The sequence below is a fragment of the Eublepharis macularius genome, chromosome 8 (assembly GCF_028583425.1).
Source record: "Eublepharis macularius isolate TG4126 chromosome 8, MPM_Emac_v1.0, whole genome shotgun sequence".
Taxonomy (NCBI): Eukaryota; Metazoa; Chordata; class Lepidosauria; order Squamata; family Eublepharidae; genus Eublepharis; species Eublepharis macularius.
In genome coordinates, this window is record NC_072797.1 from 131,527,139 (window position 1) to 131,546,614 (window position 19,476).

The window sequence follows — 19,476 nt, forward strand, 5'->3', positions numbered from 1 at the left end:
GATCTGGTCCAGGTTTAGCATATCCCCTCCCTTCACTTGGACTGTTATGGCTCTCAGACAGTATGATATATATCCTTAGCCGATCACGTTTGTTTATTTAATTCATACACAATCCATCTTTTTCACTGAGACTCAAGGCAGATAACAGAACTAAGGAACAATGCAATAAAAATGATAAAATACAAACAAGGCATAAGCACTGGGTTTTAAGCAGCCATTCCACCCCATGAAAACAGCAACAGAAAACACTCAGGTATGGGCAGCCGCTGATCTTTCCCTTTTACAGGGTGGCATTTTCAGAAGACTTTGCTCAGGTCGATTATTGCTTTATAAAACTTTATTTATTAAAACTTTAATCCTCTTCTCTTTACAAAAATCGCCTCCTGGACATTTTATACATTTTGCAGAATATATCCCCTCCATAAACCTTCCTGCTGTAAGGACTCCACCAAGTGGAAAGCACAACACTCCTGTGGTGGGAAAAAAATGGTAAATGTAATCTACCTTAAGAAAAACCATGGCAGTAACTATACAGGCAACTGAAATAAATGGGTTTAGACTGGCCTAACTCTGCTTAGGATTGCACTGTAAATTGCACCCTCAATGGTTAGCCCACTTTAGAACATGTCAGTTATCAGATCACTGCACGCTCGTCACCTTTTTACAATTTGCTCTAACCTCTGCACAGTGTAACTTCAGTGCTAAGGAGGGTTAACAGTAACCAGATTCCCTTAGGACGAGGGAACGTAAACAGCTTCAAACTGCGAGGAAGGCAGTCCTGGTTGTGTTAGCCACACGCAGGCCTGAAAATTAGATAAACACCCACTTTTTCCCAAATGCCCTTCCCAAGGGACTTTCTCCATTTCTCCTATGGAAAAACTGGAAAATGTAGGGAGGTCTAAAGAGAAAAACCTCTTATGAAATATTTTCTTTTTGGATGAGTGAAATACTTTTTAAGACATGGTTTCACTCACTCAAAAGGTGTAATATGAAGTTTTCATCTAAAATAATCTAATGGGATCTACCAGTTAGTGTCAGACTGGGATTTTGGAGACCCAATTTTCAATCCCCATTCTACTGTGGAAGCTCACTGGGTGACACTCGGCCAGTCATACATTGTCAGTCTAACAGACCTCACAGGTCTCTTGTGAAGGTAAAATGGAGGACAGGAGAACATTGTAAACCACTTTGAGCCTCCATTAGGGCAGAAAGTGGGATATAAATGAAATAAATACAATTATACTAAAATATACACAGCATATTTTCAAAGGTATGTGAATTGTTTAAAGGGGACTAATTGGGTCCATAATTGCTACGACACCAGTTCAGGGTTTGCTATGTTATAAAGCTTAATTGGATGTCCAAATATGCTGCTAGTCCTACTGACTATACGAGTCCGTTTCTGTTCAAATAATACACCTCCTTTGGTTTACTACAAAAGTTATTTTCTATTTTTACTCTCCCTGCCTCAGAGATGCCAAAAACTAAGAGATGCATATGCTAAAGGTAGCATAGTATGCAGGGGTTTGCAGCTCTTTCTCAAATATTGGATATATTTCAGAGCATGTTAGTACCCAGCATATCTGATTATTAGTACTGGGAACTAGCATAGTTGCAGTGGTTTGAGAGGTGGGAGCCCTCGGAGCCCTGGGTTTCCTAAAAGACCTTGAAGCCATTTAGTCTCTCTCAGCCTATCCTACTTCATAGGGTTGTTGTTGTAGTAAGGTTAAAATGGCAGGAATTATTTACAGCGCAATCCTATGGCCGGCCCCAACGCCGACGCGGCTGCACTGGTGGTGTGGCGGCGCCGCCGGGCCGGATCCTGTGCCAGCAAAGTGTGGCCGCAGCGGCGCCCGCAGCGGCGCAGAGATGCAATTTTGGACCATCAATGACAGGTGGATGACAGAAAGTGTTGTGGGCGGGTCTGATCCACGGCCGCCGCCAGGCGCAGCCAAAGGGCGCTGTTCCTGACAAGCGTCAGGGGGAGGGGCCAGGAAAGGCGCAGCCTATGGGCAGCACGCGATCCCGGCCAGGCCCCAGAGCAGCAGGCAAACCGCGCCCATGCTGGCAGACTGCCTCGGCTCGTGTGTCGGGCGGGGCTCGCAGTCGGGAAGGAGAGGGGTGGGCGTAGTCTGAGAAGCCTTTCCCCCGTTTGCCCAATGTAGCACCAAGTCCCTGGCGGCCGCGTCCAGAGAGGTTGGCATGGGACTGGCAGGCGCCCTGCCATGAGGAATCCAGGGCAGCAGCCAGTCTCTGGCAGCAGGGGACAGCCCCCCAGTGGCGCCGAAGGGGAGGGCTGGCCTGAGGCCGCCACCAAGAGGCAGACACAGCGGGCCTGCCCCCTCGTCCCCATCCCAAGGCAAAGAACACAGACACCCATTGCACAGAAATCAGCCTTTATTATTATATCATCCCACCTCCCCCAGCAGACGTGAGGAAGGGGAGGCGTGTAGGAGAGCCGTCTGTGCAGCAAAACACCCCACCCCACCCCCAAGGCGGCAGCGGCGGTCACCGGCGAGGCCGGCGGCCGGACCCCCTTGGCCGTCCGCGGGCCCGGCCTCTCGCACGCAACTGGGCCCGAGGGAGGGGTGCCTCTGGGGCGGGTGGAGCTGCTGCAGCGGGTGGGGCCGGAGGGTCGAGGATGGCGACGAGCCGCCCGAGCAGGGCTTCGGCACGGACTTGAGAGGCACGGACCCCTTCCCCCACTTCCAGTACCGCAGCCATGAACTCCCGGCCGCGGTTGTTCGCCTCCTCCCATGCAGCGTGCACCTCTAGCCGCTCCCTCTCGATCGCCGCCCACATTGCGGCTAGTGTCGGGGGAAGCCGCTGGGCAGGGCGGGGGCCGCGAGCCCGTGCGCCTGGAAGGATCCCCTCCATGGGCCCCTCCCCCTCAGAGGCGGAGCCAGGTCCTTCCCGCACACGGCCCATGGCACCCGGGGGCGGGGGGGGCTGGAGGGGATGGTGCTGCAGGCTGGGACAGCTCCTCGAGCGGCTCTGTCGATGAGGTGTCCTGAACCGGCGGAGTCCCAGGGCCACCTTCACCCTCCACCGACACAGGGAAGCCGAGCGACTGCAGGAGAGCCGCTCCGGCAGCAGAGGTCCTCCGGGAGGGTGGCAGCTCGCGCAGCTGGGCAATCACCTCCCCGCCTATCTCCAGGCGCATGGTCCCTGCTGGAGCGAGACATGGGTGGGAAGAGGCCCCAGGGAGGGAAGAGCAGCGGCCCAACATGGGCTGCCACAGGCCACCGAGCCGGGCCAAGCACACCCATTCCAACTGCGGCCGCAGCCCCTCGTCTTGAGACCGGTCGGCGCCATGAGTGGCCTTGGATGTGTGGCCGAGGCCGGCGGCCGAGCCGGTCCCTGGCCCCACCAGAAGCAGGGCCACAGATACATACCGTGCTCCGGATCCATGCCCCCCGACGGGCCCGGTTGAGGCTCCTCGTCGCTGGCAGCAGGGGCTTGCTGTGGCGGTGGAAGGGCTGCCTGTTCCTGGGCCCCGCTCTCTGCCAGGGGGGGCACAGACTCCGCTGCCTCTGCCTCCGCCTGGCTTGGGTCTGGACCCTCAGGGGCCGTGCCTACTCACGGGAGAGGCCCTGTCACACATGTGCCACGATCCATACGTCCCCCCCCTCGCCTCCCTGAATCCACAAATACTAACCGGGCAGGACCTCAACGCCCAGGCCGCCCACCACCGCCTCCGGGATGACCGCTCGCATGACCGCCTCTGGGCCTGGGAGCCCCTCGTCAAGGGCCCGCTCATAAGGAACCCCCTGAGACATGAGGAGGCGCACTCGTTTGCGCGCGGGCCCGAAAGAATCATTCCAGCGCTTCATTGCCGAGTGAGCAGTGCGGGGCGCGTTGCCCACAGCCGAGACCCTGTCAGCTGCCATCTGCCAGAATGCCCGTCGTCGAGACCGGGACGAGGCGCCCCTGTGCGTGCTCAGGGCGACCTCCGCATTCTCCACCACGAGCCCAAAAAGCAGCACTCTCTCGGCCTCTGTCCAGTTTGCCTGGCGCTGGCTTCCGCCGCCACTAGTGCTCTCAGCAGACATGGGGGTAGTGCCCGCTGGAATGTCCGGTCCCCAAGATAAGTGGTGGGAACCAGCCACCTAGTCATGTGCTCACCCATCCCCTCGGCAAGATGGAGGAGGGCACAGGGGGTGCAGGACCGGGAAGGGTGGCTGGGACGGCCCATGCAGCGGACAGAGGACCTGCTCCTGAGCACCACTTGCAACGGGCCGCTGAGACCGGTAGGCCTGCTGCTGTGCGTGGGGGGGGGGGTTCAGGGTGCTGAAACTCAACCTGCGTTCCTTCCAGGCAGGACCTTGATCATCCCTGCCTGGTGCCCGCCACTGCCGCCGCGGCTCCCAGCCATCCGGACCAGCCACCTCCTGCCAGCCGTGTTTGTCCGAGCGGCCCTCAGGCGGCGCCGCCTCAGACGCCGCCGCCGGTTCCAGGCCAGGGTGCCATCCCTGCTCCTGGGCGACATGACTTGCCTGGACCGCTTCCGCCTGGACAGGGCAGCCATACAGGCTCTGTGCGAGGAGCTCGCGCCCGCCCTTCAGGGGCAAGCTGCGGCTCCCCGGGGCATCCCCGTCCTCCAGAGGGTCCTGCTGTCCCTCCGCTACCTTGCGACCGGCTCCTTCCAGGGAGTCATGGCTGAGGCCTTGGAGGTCTCCCAGTCATCCGCCAGCCGCTGCCTGCATGCCTTCCTGGACGCCCTAGTTGGTCGGATCCGCGAGCACATCCACTTTCCCACCTCGGAGGCAGAGTTGGCACCCATCCGGGCTGGCTTCTCCTCCTTTGCAGGCTTCCCCAATGTGATTGGAGCAGTCGACTGCACGCATGTGGCCATATGCGCTCCCAGAGAGGAGCCGCAGGTCTACAGGAATCGGCACCGGTTCTACAGTATCAACGTCCAGGCAGCCTGTGACCACCAGGGGATCTTCACGGACCTCGTTGCCAAGTTCCCGGGAAGCGTCCACGACGCACAGATCTTCACCACCTCCGGCCTGAACAGGCTCCTGTCATCATGGCCTGAGGGGAGAGGCTGGCTCCTAGGTCAGGAGTTGGTGGGGGAGCTGTGAGGGGACGGGGATGGGAAGGGAGATCCTAACTCCGCCTCCCCTTGCAGGTGACCGTGGCTATCCATTGCTGCCTTACCTCCTGACGCCATACCCTGCGGATGAGCCCGCCGACAGAGCCAACTACAACCAGGCCCACCGGCGCACGAGGATGGTGATCGAACGTGCTTTCGGTCAGCTAAAAATGCGCTTCAGATGCCTCCATCACACGGGCGGCCGCCTGGCCATGCAGCCGTTCACCGTCGCCAAGCTCGTGGCTGCCTGTGTCATGCTGCACAATATTGCCGTGCGCCAGCAGCTCCCCTTGCCAGCCACAGAGGGCCCAGGCGAGGACCCCTGGCTGCCGCCCGCCGGTCGCCTTTCTCCTGACGCCCCTGCAGAGCCCCAGGAGCATGACCGAGCTGTGCGAGACAGGGTCGCGGAGCACCTGTGGCATGCTGCGCGCTGAGGGCCATGCCTGGCCATGGGGGCCTCGGCCGGCCAAACACTCGCCCTTTACGCCCCTATGGTGTCCCAGGCGGCCCCTCCGAGTCCCCGCTCCCTCAACCCCTGCATGTAGAGAGCATGGGAAAGCCGCCCCGGCCAGCAGCCACCGCCCCCCATGGACGGGCTGCACGGGAAAAGCGGTTAATGAACTTGGCTTTATTCCCAATCGATTCCAGGGCTGCATCAGGCGCCCAGAGAGCAGCTTGCCAACCCAGAACCCTGGCCTCAGCAGCCAGGAGGGTGAGGGCTAGGTAGCGCGTCGGAGCAGGGGGAGGCCAGCGGCCCCGCCACGGCATCCCCGTTACAGAGCAGGGGCCCGGCTGGGGTCCAAGATGCCTGTGCCTGGGATGGCATATCGGCAGCTGCCCGGCCGTCTGCGGGGACGGGCTCCAGCTTCGGCCGCTTCCTGCCAGGCCCCTCCACTGGGTCACCCTCTGGGTCTTCAGCGGGTGGCGGGTAGCGGGGTGGAGACCAGGCGGTGAAGCCCCTCCCAAGTTCCTCCTCATCTGGCGAGGGGCTCCGGGCGGGCGCCGCTGTGGGGGCAAGAGGTGGGGGATGGGAGCGTCAGGGCCCCTGTGGGCTCTGGGGTTGTTGTCGCGGCCGCAGGCCGCCCCACCCCACATGCCCGTGCCCCTCCTGTTGGCGAGACTCACATGGTGCCGCTGCCCGCGCCTGCTGGAATGCCCCGTGAACCCGGTCCATGGCAGCCATCCACCTGTCATTGATGGTCCCTGCAGAGGGGGGAGAGAGGGAGGGGGGGGCACCCGTTGGTGGCAGCCCGGCATCTGCTGCAAGCACCTGCAACCTGCGCCTCGACGGAAGTGGCTGGGACGCCTCCGGGCCCTTATGGCCTGCCCTCTGTGGCAGCGGAGGAGGCTCCCTGGATGGCGCCGAGGACCCTGACTTACTGCGCGCAGGGCCCGCAGCCACCTCCTCTTCCAGGAGGTCATGCTCCACCTCGCACAGCGCCGTGTCTAGCCACGCTCGTATGAGGTGGGCCTCCTCCGCACGGCCAGGGAAGAGCTCCTCCAGGTAAACTGGCCGCGCAGTCATCGCACCCTCATCTGCCAGGAGGTCATTCCCGGCAGCCTTGGCAATGAGCTGGGCCCCGAGCCTGGCCGCCCACTGCTCCCGCCACCCGTCGCCCTCCATGCAGCCGGGACCGCTGTGGGTATAGTGTTTCTGTGCTGCCCACCGAACTACACCGCCCGCCGGCATGACCTTGGAGGGTCTGAGATGTAACAATTCCCTATCTTCTGTCTGGCAGCTGCATAGTTCATGGATAGGTTCAGCACAGGCCCCCCCCCGTCTCAGACCTGTGGGTTGGAGGGGAGGGGGCCGTGGTGGTTGGCTTCCTATGGCCCCAGGGCCCTCTTCCCTTGCGGGGATGCTGTGCTGCTCAAGTGCATCCTTGCGGGACGTGAACCCTTGGGCCTGGCTGTACGTTGCGCCGTGGGACTGGGAATAAAGCTCATCTACACATGGACCCGTGTCTGCCTGCGATACTTTGGTGAACTGCCAGCCATATCCTGCCCTGGCACCATGAGCGCATGACCAGGCCCGCGGTGACAGCGCATCCCTTCCAAGGGGGGGGGGCTTAGGATGCACAAGGACTGGCCAGGGGCCGCTCTGGCATGTCTTCCATATTGCCCTAACGCACCTGCCCTGCCTGGCATGCCGCCCTGAGCTGGGGCAGTCACGCAACCTGCCATCGGGGGGCCCTCCCGGGCCTGGGGTGGCCACCCAGCCTGCATGGCCCGGCCGGGGAAGGGGCACGCTGTGGCAGCCAGCCGGGAGGCCTCGGGCTCCGGCATTTTAGCCACTTTGCGCAGCTGATGCGCTCTTCCACTGCCCCTGTGGGCGGGGCCAGCGGCCTTCCCTGCAGGATTGGTGGGGCTGGCAGCCTCGGAGTGGTTCCCCCCCCCGGCAGGGCAACGCGAGTGGCCACAATTGCTGAACGCAGGAGACGGCGCCGAGCCAGGGCGGAGCCACGCGCAGCCTCGGACACACCCCACCCCTCCCAACAACCATGGCCTGTTGGCGTGGGAGGCTGGCAACTGCTCCACGGGATTGGATGCGAGGCAGGACGCCCTGGGGTGGAATGACCAATGGGGCTGCTGCAGACGCCCGAGGGGCTGGACCCACTCTGGGAGGCGGCCGCTCATGGGACTGTGTTGCTGGGGCTGCGACTGCGATGGGGGCGACCCTCCCCAGGCGCGCGAGACCTCCTGCCCGGGATATGGCATCCGCCTGCCACCACCCTGGATTCTCCATTGGTGGGGGCTAGGATTCCAGCGAGCGGACCGTTTCCCCTGCCATCTCCCGCTCCCTTGCAGCGGCAGCTCGCACCACCCTCTCCCTTGCTTATCGGGTGCCAGCTATTCTCCCCACCGGGGATTGATCCCCCTCCCCGCTCACATGCCCCGCCCCAACCCTCTACCTGGCCATAGATGCAGGGGGGTTAGCCGTGTTAGCCTGTGGTAGCGAATTCAAAAAGGGTCCCATAGCACCTTTAAAACTATCCAATTTTATTGTGGCATAGGCTTCTGAGAATCAAGTTCTCTTCGGCAGATGGGTGGTACAGACACTGGTCAAATACAGAGGAGGAGGGGGGGGGAGGAGGGAGGGAGGGGGCGGGGAGGCAAGACGGGGTGTGTCGGATACATTTGTGGCAATGTGCAGGTGGGGAGATGTGACGGGAGTGTTGGGGGAGGGGCGGAGGACGAAGTCAGACTCGCAGACACAGAAAACAGTTGTTGTACATCTCGTTTTATTGCACTGGAAAGAGCGGGCTTGCGTTTAGGCTGGCGAGGGAGCCGGAGCATTCCACACAGCCCTCCTTCCCGCTCGGAGGGGCGGGGCTGGGATGCAGGCCGCGGCGCGACGGTGCTTCCTGGGCTGCAGCCAACCGTCCGTCAGAGATGTTTGGGGAGGGCGGGGCGCGGGGGAGCAGCCATGCCCTGGACGTGCCTGTGGGGGAAAAAGACACGTGTGGGCTTTGCCTCGTTCCACTGGCAAGGCAAGCCCCACACTCCGCCATCCGGGGGGGGGGGTTGCACATGGTCGAGGGCAGCAGCTGATGCATGACGGTCTGGTGAGGATGCACTCGGCCTTGGCAAGCCTTTACCTTTAAGGGAGAGAATGAGCTGGTCACAACAAACACCTGGCCACATGTGGTTTTCGAGGCGCCTGCCTCTGAGGCAGCCAGGGGCGGGCATGGTTGCCCCCCACCCCTGCTGGGCCTCACCCAAAGCGGCAAGTGAGCGGGTGGGTTCAGGTGAATGGGCGGTTTGCACTAATCTGCGGAATGCCCCCCCACCTCCTCCTTACCTGTCAGCGCTCTGTCGGTCATCACCAGGTGGGAGCGCAAGAGTCAGGGCACCTGCAAGGAAACGGGAGAGCATGCGGTTAATTTGCAAAGTGTCATTCCCTTCTGCCACGGAAGGGTTAGTTTGTTTGTGCTTAGTTAGAAGCAACTAGCATGCATCAGTTAGCTGTGGAGTCATTCTTTCTATCACGGTAGAAAGAGAGTTAGGCAGTTAGGCACCTCTTCCCCTTTATGCGAAGTTCCCCCAGTTTTTCGCAAAGTCCCCTGAGTGCATTCTGCGCCTGCCAATGTGAATGCCCTCAGCCCGTTTCGGTTTTCAAAGGGGCAATGCCACTCAGCAGACGGGCAGAGCCTCCGGCCGAGTGCTCACTTACCTGGGGGTTTGGGCGGCGCTGGCCGGATGTTTTGTAGGGCGCGGTCGCAGGTGATTGGGTGCAGAGAGGGGGGCTCGTCCATGCCGGGCGCGCACGCTGATTGGTCCCCGGGATAGTTCTCATCCTATGCTCCTTCGGGCCATAGGGGCGGGGCGAGGCGCTCAGAGAGGGGGCTGATTTTTCGCCGTTCCATGGACGCCTATGGGCTACGCCTTCTTTTTCCGTGGCGTAGCTTTTTTGCGCCGCTGTGGGCGTTCCCGCTTCTGGAGGAGCTTAGGGAGCGGACTAACTCCGACCCCGCCTTGCTCCCCGCCCCCCCCCCTGCGTCGGCGTAGGGCTCTACGCCACTTCTGCGCCGCCGCCCGGGCGCCTGTGGCTTGCACCGGTGCTGGCCCGCCGGCGGGCCAGCGCCGCGTCCCAGCGCGAGCGGAAGGCCACTTACGCGGGCGTACGGGCTAGATGCGCCCTCGCAAGCCTTAGTTCGGTTCCTGTTCACTTTCCGTGCCCTTCTTAGGATTGGGCTGCCCGTTTGCTTACAGAAAAAGAATTTATACTTCTAAATTCTCTAAGTATACAGCACAGTACAATATATGTGCTAAGTAAGAGAGCAGTAAAAAAGTTAAATATTTCAATATCAAACAGGAGTCCAGTGGTACTTTAACAATTAACAAAATTTATTCGAGAATAAGCATTTGTGAGTCAGAGCTTGTACTAGGATAAATTTAGTTCATCATTAAGGTGCATCAAACTTTTGTTTAATTTTGTTGCCACACACGAACACAACTACTATTTCAATGTTGTTGATTTTATCATGGCTTCAAATTTTATATCTCTAATAAAGCTATCATATTGAACTACAACCAAGCAAACCGTAAAACACCAACCAAGCAAACTATAAAACACACACACACACTTCAGCTAAAGATGCAGAGAAGTTAGCCGTGTTAGTCTGTGGTAGCAAAATCAAAAAGAGTCCAGTAGCACAAAGGGGAGTAAAAATGCTTTATATACTTTATATTCTTACTGATATTTAATGACCTGTCCCTTTGGTGCTGATGTGTCCTGCAGATATATGGGTTCAAGGCCACTGTAAAGTTTTGTGTTGCAACTTAACAGAACCAGTGCTATTCACACCTGCCAGGCACTGCATTCTGCCAGCGGGGAAACACCATGGAACAGAATCAAGAAGCATCCAGCCACAAGCACAAGGCATTCCCTTGCTTCTATCTGCTTCTGTTGGATTAAGTTGCAACAGTGTCCCTTGTTTCAGTCTGGCTTGGGTGGAATGGCTGTGATTCTCTGATGGGATGTTGGTCCCCTTGCTTCTCTTTGGTTCTGAAGGTATTCCATTCCTGTGCTTCAGTTTGCTTCTCTTGGGCTTCCTCTGGGATGAGCTTAGCTAGCATTTGTGAGTGTGCCTTGGCCATGGCAGTCTTGCCCCAGTGTGTTTCTGCAACAGGAATCAGCCATAGGAAACAATGGCGTGACTGGGGGCACTTTGTTATCTGGGGGCCCATAGAATTGGCTCTCAGGGTTCAATCTTCCTGAAACTTGGAGTGGGTGTCATTAAAGGACAGTCAGTAGTAGGTCCCCTGAAAATTTGGTGGAATTCATCAAAGCTTCCTCACCTTTGTGTAAATGTATAAACTTCCAGTCCTCACAAAGAAGGGAAAAAAGTGTGACTGCTGCCAACAATGCAGTCCTGTACTGAGTTTTCCCCGCTCCCTCAACAACGCATTAAATAGAATGTACTTGTGTCTTGGGAGACATTGCCTCCCCACACAGCTGCAGATTATGTAGTAGTGCAGAAGCAAAGATACGCTCAGTAAGAGACGCCTCACTGGGAAGTTCTTCTAGGTATTATGACAGGGGTGGAGAGGGAAGAGCTGCTGTTTTCAGTGGCAGCTGCGTGTGTTCTTGTAACATTTAGTTCTGCCATGTGTCTCCTCAAAATCAATAGGAAGCACCTGGAGTATCTAAGGGATGTGCACTTCCTGAGGAGCGGATGTCAGGGACTTGTATAACTTCTTAACTTAGAAAATCCATGTCTAGAGGGGGATAAAAGAGAACAATTCTGAATCTCTGGAATTTAAAACAAATTAAAGGTATAGATTTCCAAATCCAGAACATCCACCTTTAGAGTATAGAAACATTAAAAGCTCTACCCTATAAAACAGGAAGTTAACACCTTGGAAAAAGAAGGGGGGAGGGCAATTTTAGTCTACTACATACCGCCAGGCATTAATTACTGCATATGGAAAGAGTTTCAACTGAACAAGCCTGTTGACCTAATGAACAGAACGAACCTACCCCAACCAGTTCTTAACCATTCATAAACAGGTTAGGTTAGGACACTTGGGTGGACATGGAAAGTTTCACTTGCATTTTAGAACCAAGCTAAACAGCTAAAAATAGCTGTTGGTACTTTGGAACAATCTTCATAATTAGCGAAAAGAGAACTGTGCAGGGGGAGCGGGGATATATGGGAAATTGAATATTTCCATTTAGCTGTTCACTTTCTATGTTTACAAACTGTTCAAAGATTTAGCACAACACACATAACTTTAAAGGAAGATGTCATTTGGCAGAATATTTTTATCACATCGTATAACCTTTCACTAATGTTAGCTAATTTTCTCATGCTTCAGACTGCTTCTTCCTTCATAAGTATATCTGCCCTTATCAACTTCTGACCTTTCTCATCAGGTACACGAACCTAGAGAATCATTCCTAATTTATGACCCCAAACCTCTCTTTGCTTTGCTTCTCCCCACCTCCCGCTTCTGTAATTTTCTGGATAAATATGAGCAAAAAGATTTTCGTTCCATTGCATCTAAAGAAATTAGCTTTGGCTCATGAAAACTCAGGCTGGAAAAATGCTGGTGGTCTTTAAGGTGGACTTCATCAGCTCACAAAACTATGTTGCAATAGACTAACATGGCTATCTCTCTCTGGAATAAAAAATATTTGCCATCTTTGGACTGAGCTCCTCTACGCAGGCGGATGTACTGGGGGGGGCAACAAATTCCTTTATGCTTGCACATAAGCTCTCTTTTCAGTAGATCATAAGAGACTTCCCACCCCCATGACCAGCAAAACTCAACTTTCAGAAGTATTTTTTAATGGCAAGAAGAATTATGGTTAAGTGTTTGTAGGGAATGCATATGCTGTTCAGAAAACTCCACTGTACAAGCATATCATCTTTCTCTCTGGATCCCAGCCCATAATTCCAGCACAGGCATGTCAGTGGAAGAAAAATCTTTTTAACTAGTCAACTGAACAGAATATACAAATTACAGGCTACATCAGGAGTTACTTTGCTTCCTAGCAAATAATTTCAGAAGAAAATTCTTTTATTTTCTTTTGGATTGGAAAATATATATTGTAAAATGTAAATTTGTTAAAAGTCAGAAGAGTAAATTTGATATATTTTAAATTCTTATTGCAACTTTAAATCAACTAACAGTGCAATCCTAAGCGCCAGGGTGGAAAGCGCATAGGGAGAGAATTAAGGCTTGCGTGGGCACAAATGGCACTTACGTGGATGTAACTCCCCCTCCGCCAGTGGCTGCCTGAGGCGCACTACCGCAGAGGGGTCACCGTGTCAGCAGGCACGCTGGGCAGCCGGGTGGAGGGGTAAGTGCAGCGCAAGGTCCCATGCCGGCGCTGGAGGGGGCGGGGGGGGGGGCGTGAGTTAGTCGGCTTCCAAAACTGCTCAAAGCCCGGGAACGCCCCCCTGCAGTGGCAGAAAGTTACGCACCAAAAAAAGGAGGCATAGCCCATAGGTGCCCATTGAACAGGAAAACTCGGGCCCCTCTCCCTGCACTCAGCCACGCCCTGTGGCCCAAAGGAGCATAGGATGGGAACTATCACAGGGACCAATCCGCATGCGCTGCCAGGGGGGGGGGCGAGCCCCCTTCCCCGTTCATTCTCTGACAGACTGAGCTGCAGGCAGAGGGGAAGGTAGAAGTTACTGCCGGGAGGTGGGGGATGTGGAGCGACAACTTAGGATCTCCAGGGCCCCTCCTCTGGGAGGATGGACCACCCTCCATTTCACTGTTTGCGGAAGCAGGGATGGACGTGGGAAATCTGGCAGGGAAGAGGGTGAATGGCAGCCCCCAAAGCAGTTTCTCTGCTCCTGCGGGCTGTCAGTCCACTGGGGGGATCACCCCTGGACTGGGGCATGGCTCCCGAGGTCCAACCCACCTTCTCGCATCATTGTGATGCAGTGATGCGTTCAAATGGTGCCACCACAAGTCTGTGGATGCTTTGCACTCCTTTCTGGCCTCTTGCATGGTTTCCAGTGGGCATTCTTGTCACTCATTGACGAACCCGCCCCCCTCCTGCCTCTACGGATCCTGGGGGCTGCTCCCAAGTGCTGTAGGCTTTCTGGTCCCCATTTTCGGGGGGACGGACTTGTTTCTTGTAGTAGCAGCGGCTGCAGGGGAGATTTGCAGGCGCACTGAGATGCAGCCACCAGCCTGGCCCTCATCGGAAATGGGGGCTGGACGGGCAAGAAGGCGAGTGTTCGATCTGGACCTTCACTGTCACCTCTGCCGTCCTCCCCAGCAGGGATGCCTACTCCCCGATGGGGGGGATGTTGGTGGGCAGCGGGGATCATGGCATCCCCACTGGCTGTGCCCCTGCTTGCCCCTTGCCTGCCTATCAGGGGAGCGGTGTGGCCATTGGCTGGTGTGAGTGGGATTGTCCGGAACGGTGGGCGGGTGCTCTTGGCGGTAGCCACACCTCACTTTGTTGCGCTCGGGCTCCAGCGGGACTCTCCTGCACAAGTCCATAGGGAGCTGCAGACTGGTGCCTCACTTACATCAACCCACAAGCGGAGGTGTTGACTCGGGGCTTAGCACTGAGCTGCCCATCTTACAAATATACCTTAATTATAACATGACAGTTTCAAGCAGGAAAATGTTTTCTGAAAGATTATACCCTGTTGGGTGGAAGGCATGATCTTGATGTGATCTATCAGTTCATAAATATGCAACATTTTAACTTTTATACCAACTCTACATAATTTTTTTTTAATCATTTGTTCTAAATTGTGTATTATCAACTGCATGCTGCTCTGTACCATACAAGTGTCTGTCTTTTCTAAATGCTTTAGAGACAGTAAAAGCACCAATAATCTCTCTCTACGCATATATTTCAGGTCTACTGTGGCTGAGTCAATCTTATAAGAAACATTGGGATCATGTCAAAATCAGACTAAAAGTAATTAACAGGTTACTTGGTCTTAAAAGCCACTACTCATCTGGACTGCTTGCAGACATCATCAGATTTGCTCTCTCATTGTGATACAGCAATCATTCAGCACTGGGTTTCCTTGTACGGACCAGGCGATTGAATTACAAATGATTGCTGGATATTGTGCTCTTATAGAGCTTTAGCAATGTTTGGGCGCATGCAGCCCTGGACCTGGCAATCATTATGCAGACTTTTGTAACTGTGCTGTGGGCCAGTACCTAGTAATGGTTCAAGAGTCTCTAACCAATGCAGAAACTAGTTCCAGGCCATCAGAAGTATGTCATATCAGCGTTCCATTGACCTTCTGTACTGAATTCAAAGAGTTGTCTATAACCCACAAAACTTGAAACAGCATGGGTACAAAATACGTGATTGACTCTCTCCATGACTTCAAAAACCATAGCAAATAATACAACTCCAACATAGCAAACAACAACAAATATATACACAGGGCTTTTCCACTTGGCAATGCTTACCTATGGGTAACCCAGGGGGCTGAGCCAGCAGCAACAGAAACAGCGGCTTCCAGGTGGCAGCTTTCCCCACATTTCCTCTGTCCTAGTCCCCACAGTAGCCACCCCCCCCCCCCAGCACTACAAGGGTTGGGGGCTTTTTTCTGATTTTTTACAAAGGCAATGGGCATACCAACATTGACAGATATAGATATGCCAATAGGCATTTTTTTAAAACCCTCAAAAAAAGCTGCTTGGTGGCAAGCGGTGGGGGAGGGATGCCTGTCAGAGGGACTGGAGAAGAAAATCGGCTGCTGTGTGCGTGGGACCGAGAACATCCTGACAGATTTGGAAAAGACTGCAGAAAAGTCAAGCAAAATCACATTACTCTGGGGAAACAGGAAAAAATAAACCACTTCCCCACTGCAGCCAACCTGGGGCAAGTCATCCATGTGCAAATAGCCACAGTTGCAGAAACTGTCTCATTCGGAGAACTATAAGCACTCCCAGACTCCAAGTACCTTCCGAAGCAACGCATGGCATTTTATACCGACAGCGAGTTCCTAGGGGCTAGAGTTAGCATGGAATGACCGAATTTTATGTTCATACATGTTGTTTCCACCTCCCCATTGAAAAAAAAACATGTTGTAATTTAAAAAATCTTCTAGTTGACCAAAGCTTTTCTTCTCTCTTTACATGGTTTTGGCTTTTCAGAAGTGAGAGATTTGCATAGACTCTAAAGATAAGGAAAGCAAATGCAGTGGGACAGAAAAAGGAGACAGTACACGTCACAGAGTTAGAGGAATTGGGAAGCTGTGGGGTTCAGTGTTTACACTTTTGACTATCAATCTCAACTAGTGTGGCTATCGTAATTACAATGCAGCGTGCAAGAAGTCTGCACTTCCTTTGTGATTACTTTTCTTTAGTAGGGGAAGCAATCAAACCTGGGGGCAAATCTCAGCAACTAATCTAGACACGATTAGTCTCCACGTTTCATGATTATTTTTTTCCTGTTCCTTCTTCCTCCCAGACATTCTTCTATTTTTCCAGTGGAAAAAACTAGACATTTGGGGAGCACTGAAAAAACACTCCTACAAAATATTTTATCTTTTGGAATGAGCAGAATGCTTCTGAAGAGAAGATTTTACTTGCTTAGAAATCTTCATACTGCACATTCTAGGTAGACAATCTACAGCATTAAAAGGGTACTGTAAACATATACCCAGCAAATGTTGCCTTCTTCACAAGATGTGAATGCAGGGCCCTGAAACAGCTGCTGCCAGAGGAACTGCCAGGGAAGCAAGTACGTGTGGCTCTTTTGGTTTATGGCAACTGCCATTGTGGCTCTCCATGAGCCATGGAGTACTCATCAGTGTGCTAAGTTATAAACAAATCATTTTATTTTAAAGGAGTAAAATAAGTTTAGATATGATAAAAGTATATTTCGTTTTTCCCTCCTAGGGAAAAAAACCTTTCCCTTCTCAAATGACTTCAACATTTCTGGAAATTTTACATTACTACTTTCACACAGTACTTCTCTCCCATGAACTACGTATCTTTATCTTCTGCCACTAGCATTTTTCTTTCTTTAGCTTCTGCCATTGCCACTAGGATTCTGATCTACAGGATGGCTAAACAAAAGGAATAGCAAAAGGACCAAGCAACAGACAAATGAACACAGAAGGAGATGTGGAACAAGTACATCCAGTTCCCAGAGCATCAGGTACTTTACTTTGCCCATTCATTCTGCAGCCACACACCCTTTCTGTGCTGACCTGTTTCCTGCTGCTAATTTCACTTTCCAGCTTTCTCCAACAGCCAAAAGAAGTAGTAATCAATAACCTGGACTCTTCTTCTGAGGAAACCCCTTTACACTTTAGAAAAACCAAACAGGCAACACAAAGTTATCTACTAAATTAATTCAAGGCGAACTGGAAAAATAATCCTATAAACTGCTGCCTTGCCAAATATAGGTTAGGACAGGGTGCAATGTTACCGTTAACAGCACTGCATCACACCCTCTTAACCATCCCAGTATGTTGTATTAAAGCTACTACATTAATGAAATATGGGTAACACCCACCATCAACAGAAGAAACATAGAGACAGCATGAAATGTATTGTCGAAGGCTTTCACGGCCGGAGAACGATGGTTGTTGTGGGTTTTCCGGGCTGTATTGCCGTGGTCTTGGCATTGTAGTTCCTGACGTTTCGCCAGCAGCTGTGGCTGGCATCTTCAGAGGTGTAGCACCAAAAGACAGAGATCTCTCAGTGTCACAGTGTGGAAAAGATGTTGGCAGGTCATTGTTGGCTCAGGAGGGTTGGGGTTGGGCTGAGTCATCCTGTAAGAGTTTCCCAGGGTGTGGAATGCTAATGGCGGGAGGCTTCACTGTATCCTGAGGAGGTTCTTTTGCATATGGATTGGTACTTGATGTGCTAATCTTCTCTGCAGGGCTATTGTCAAGGATAGAATGTTTTGTTAGCCTGGTGTTTTTCAGAACTGGAAACCATGCTCGGTTCATTCTTAAGGTTTCTTCTTTCCTGTTGAAGTTTTGCTTATGCTTGTGAATTTCAATGGCTTCCCTGTGCAGTCTGACAAAGTAGTTGGAAGTGTTGTCCAGTATTTTGGTGTCCTGGAATAAGATACTGTGCCCTGTTTGCGTTAGGCTATGTTCAGCCACTGCTGATTTTTCAGGTTGTCCAAGTCTGCAGTGTCTTTCATGTTCTTTTATTCTTGTCTGGATGCTACGCTTTGTGGTCCCAATGTAAACTTGTCCACAGCTGCAGGGTATACGGTATACTCCTGCAGAGGTGAGGGGGTCTCTACTGTCTTTTGCTGATCGTAGCATCTGTTGTATTTTTCGGGTGGGTCTGAATACTGCTTGAAGGTTATGCTTTTTCATAAGCTTTCCCATCTGATCAGTAATTCCTTTGATATATGGCAAAAACACTTTTCCTGTGGGAGACTGTTTTTCTTTGGTTGTTTGCTTCATCCTGGGTTTGATTGCTCTTCGGATTTCATTTCTGGAGTAGCCATTTGCCTGAAGTGCGTGGTTTAGATGATTCAGACCCACCCGAAAAATACAACAGATGCTACGATCAGCAAAAGACAGTAGAGACCCCCTCACCTCTGCAGGAGTATACCGTATACCCTGCAGCTGTGGACAAGTTTACATTGGGACCACAAAGCGTAGCATCCAGACAAGAATAAAAGAACATGAAAGACACTGCAGACTTGGACAACCTGAAAAATCAGCAGTGGCTGAACATAGCCTAACGCAAACAGGGCACAGTATCTTATTCCAGGACACCAAAATACTGGACAACACTTCCAACTACTTTGTCAGACTGCACAGGGAAGCCATTGAAATTCACAAGCATAAGCAAAACTTCAACAGGAAAGAAGAAACCTTAAGAATGAACCGAGCATGGTTTCCAGTTCTGAAAAACACCAGGCTAACAAAACATTCTATCCTTGACAATAGCCCTGCAGAGAAGATTAGCACATCAAGTACCAATCCATATGCAAAAGAACCTCCTCAGGATACAGTGAAGCCTCCCGCCATTAGCATTCCACACCCTGGGAAACTCTTACAGGATGACTCAGCCCAACCCCAACCCTCCTGAGCCAACAATGACCTGCCAACATCTTTTCCACACTGTGACACTGAGAGATCTCTGTCTTTTGGTGCTACACCTCTGAAGATGCCAGCCACAGCTGCTGGCGAAACGTCAGGAACTACAATGCCAAGACCACGGCAATACAGCCCGGAAAACCCACAACAACCACAGCATGAAATGTTATGTGCATATATATATAATGCACATAACGTAACAGCTGCCTGCTCCATTGTGTATATATTGTTTCAGGGTGCAACAGCATTCATCTCACTTCACCTAAAAAGTTACAGTAACATACGAAGTTGTTTTATATCAAGTCAGACCACTGGTTTATCGAGTATTGTCTACCCTGGCCAGCAGTAGCTTCCCAGAACCTCATAGAAAGGTCTTTCCCATTCTCCAATTCCTGCTGCTTTAGTTCCTTTAACTGGAGATGGTAAGGGTTGGACCTGGGAACTTCTGCATGCAAAGCATTTGCTTTATTATCACTGAGCCACCACACTTCTCCAATCATTCGTTTTGTAGCAGCACAGCAGAGTCCTGTCAACACTTCTGGCATTTATTTTGTAATACTACTACTACTAATAGTCTAAACAAATTTTAACTGCAATCTCAATCTCACATAAAGTATCCACATGTAAAACCTCACAGTATGAAATATCTTGGTATAACAAAGGGAAAAGTTCAGAGAAAGGTGGGGACGTCTACAACTATTTGAAATCAATGGAACTTCATTACTTCTAAGTCGTATTGTGTACTTTTTATAGTTAATCCTCAAGTAGCACAGTCCTAAGAACACACTGACCATGTGTTCTTGATTAATTTAACCGTCAAGGGCAAACAATGAATATGCTTGCAAATAGCCGATTCTT

The 19,476-nt window shown here is 52.7% G+C and overlaps 1 protein-coding gene across 1 annotated transcript in view; it reads right to left on the bottom strand.

Moving 5' to 3' along the window:
- Positions 1-19,476, bottom strand: part of HOOK3 (hook microtubule tethering protein 3) — an 88,293-nt gene that overhangs the window by 65,811 nt on the left and 3,006 nt on the right. The gene's annotated exons all lie outside the window — the stretch shown is intronic.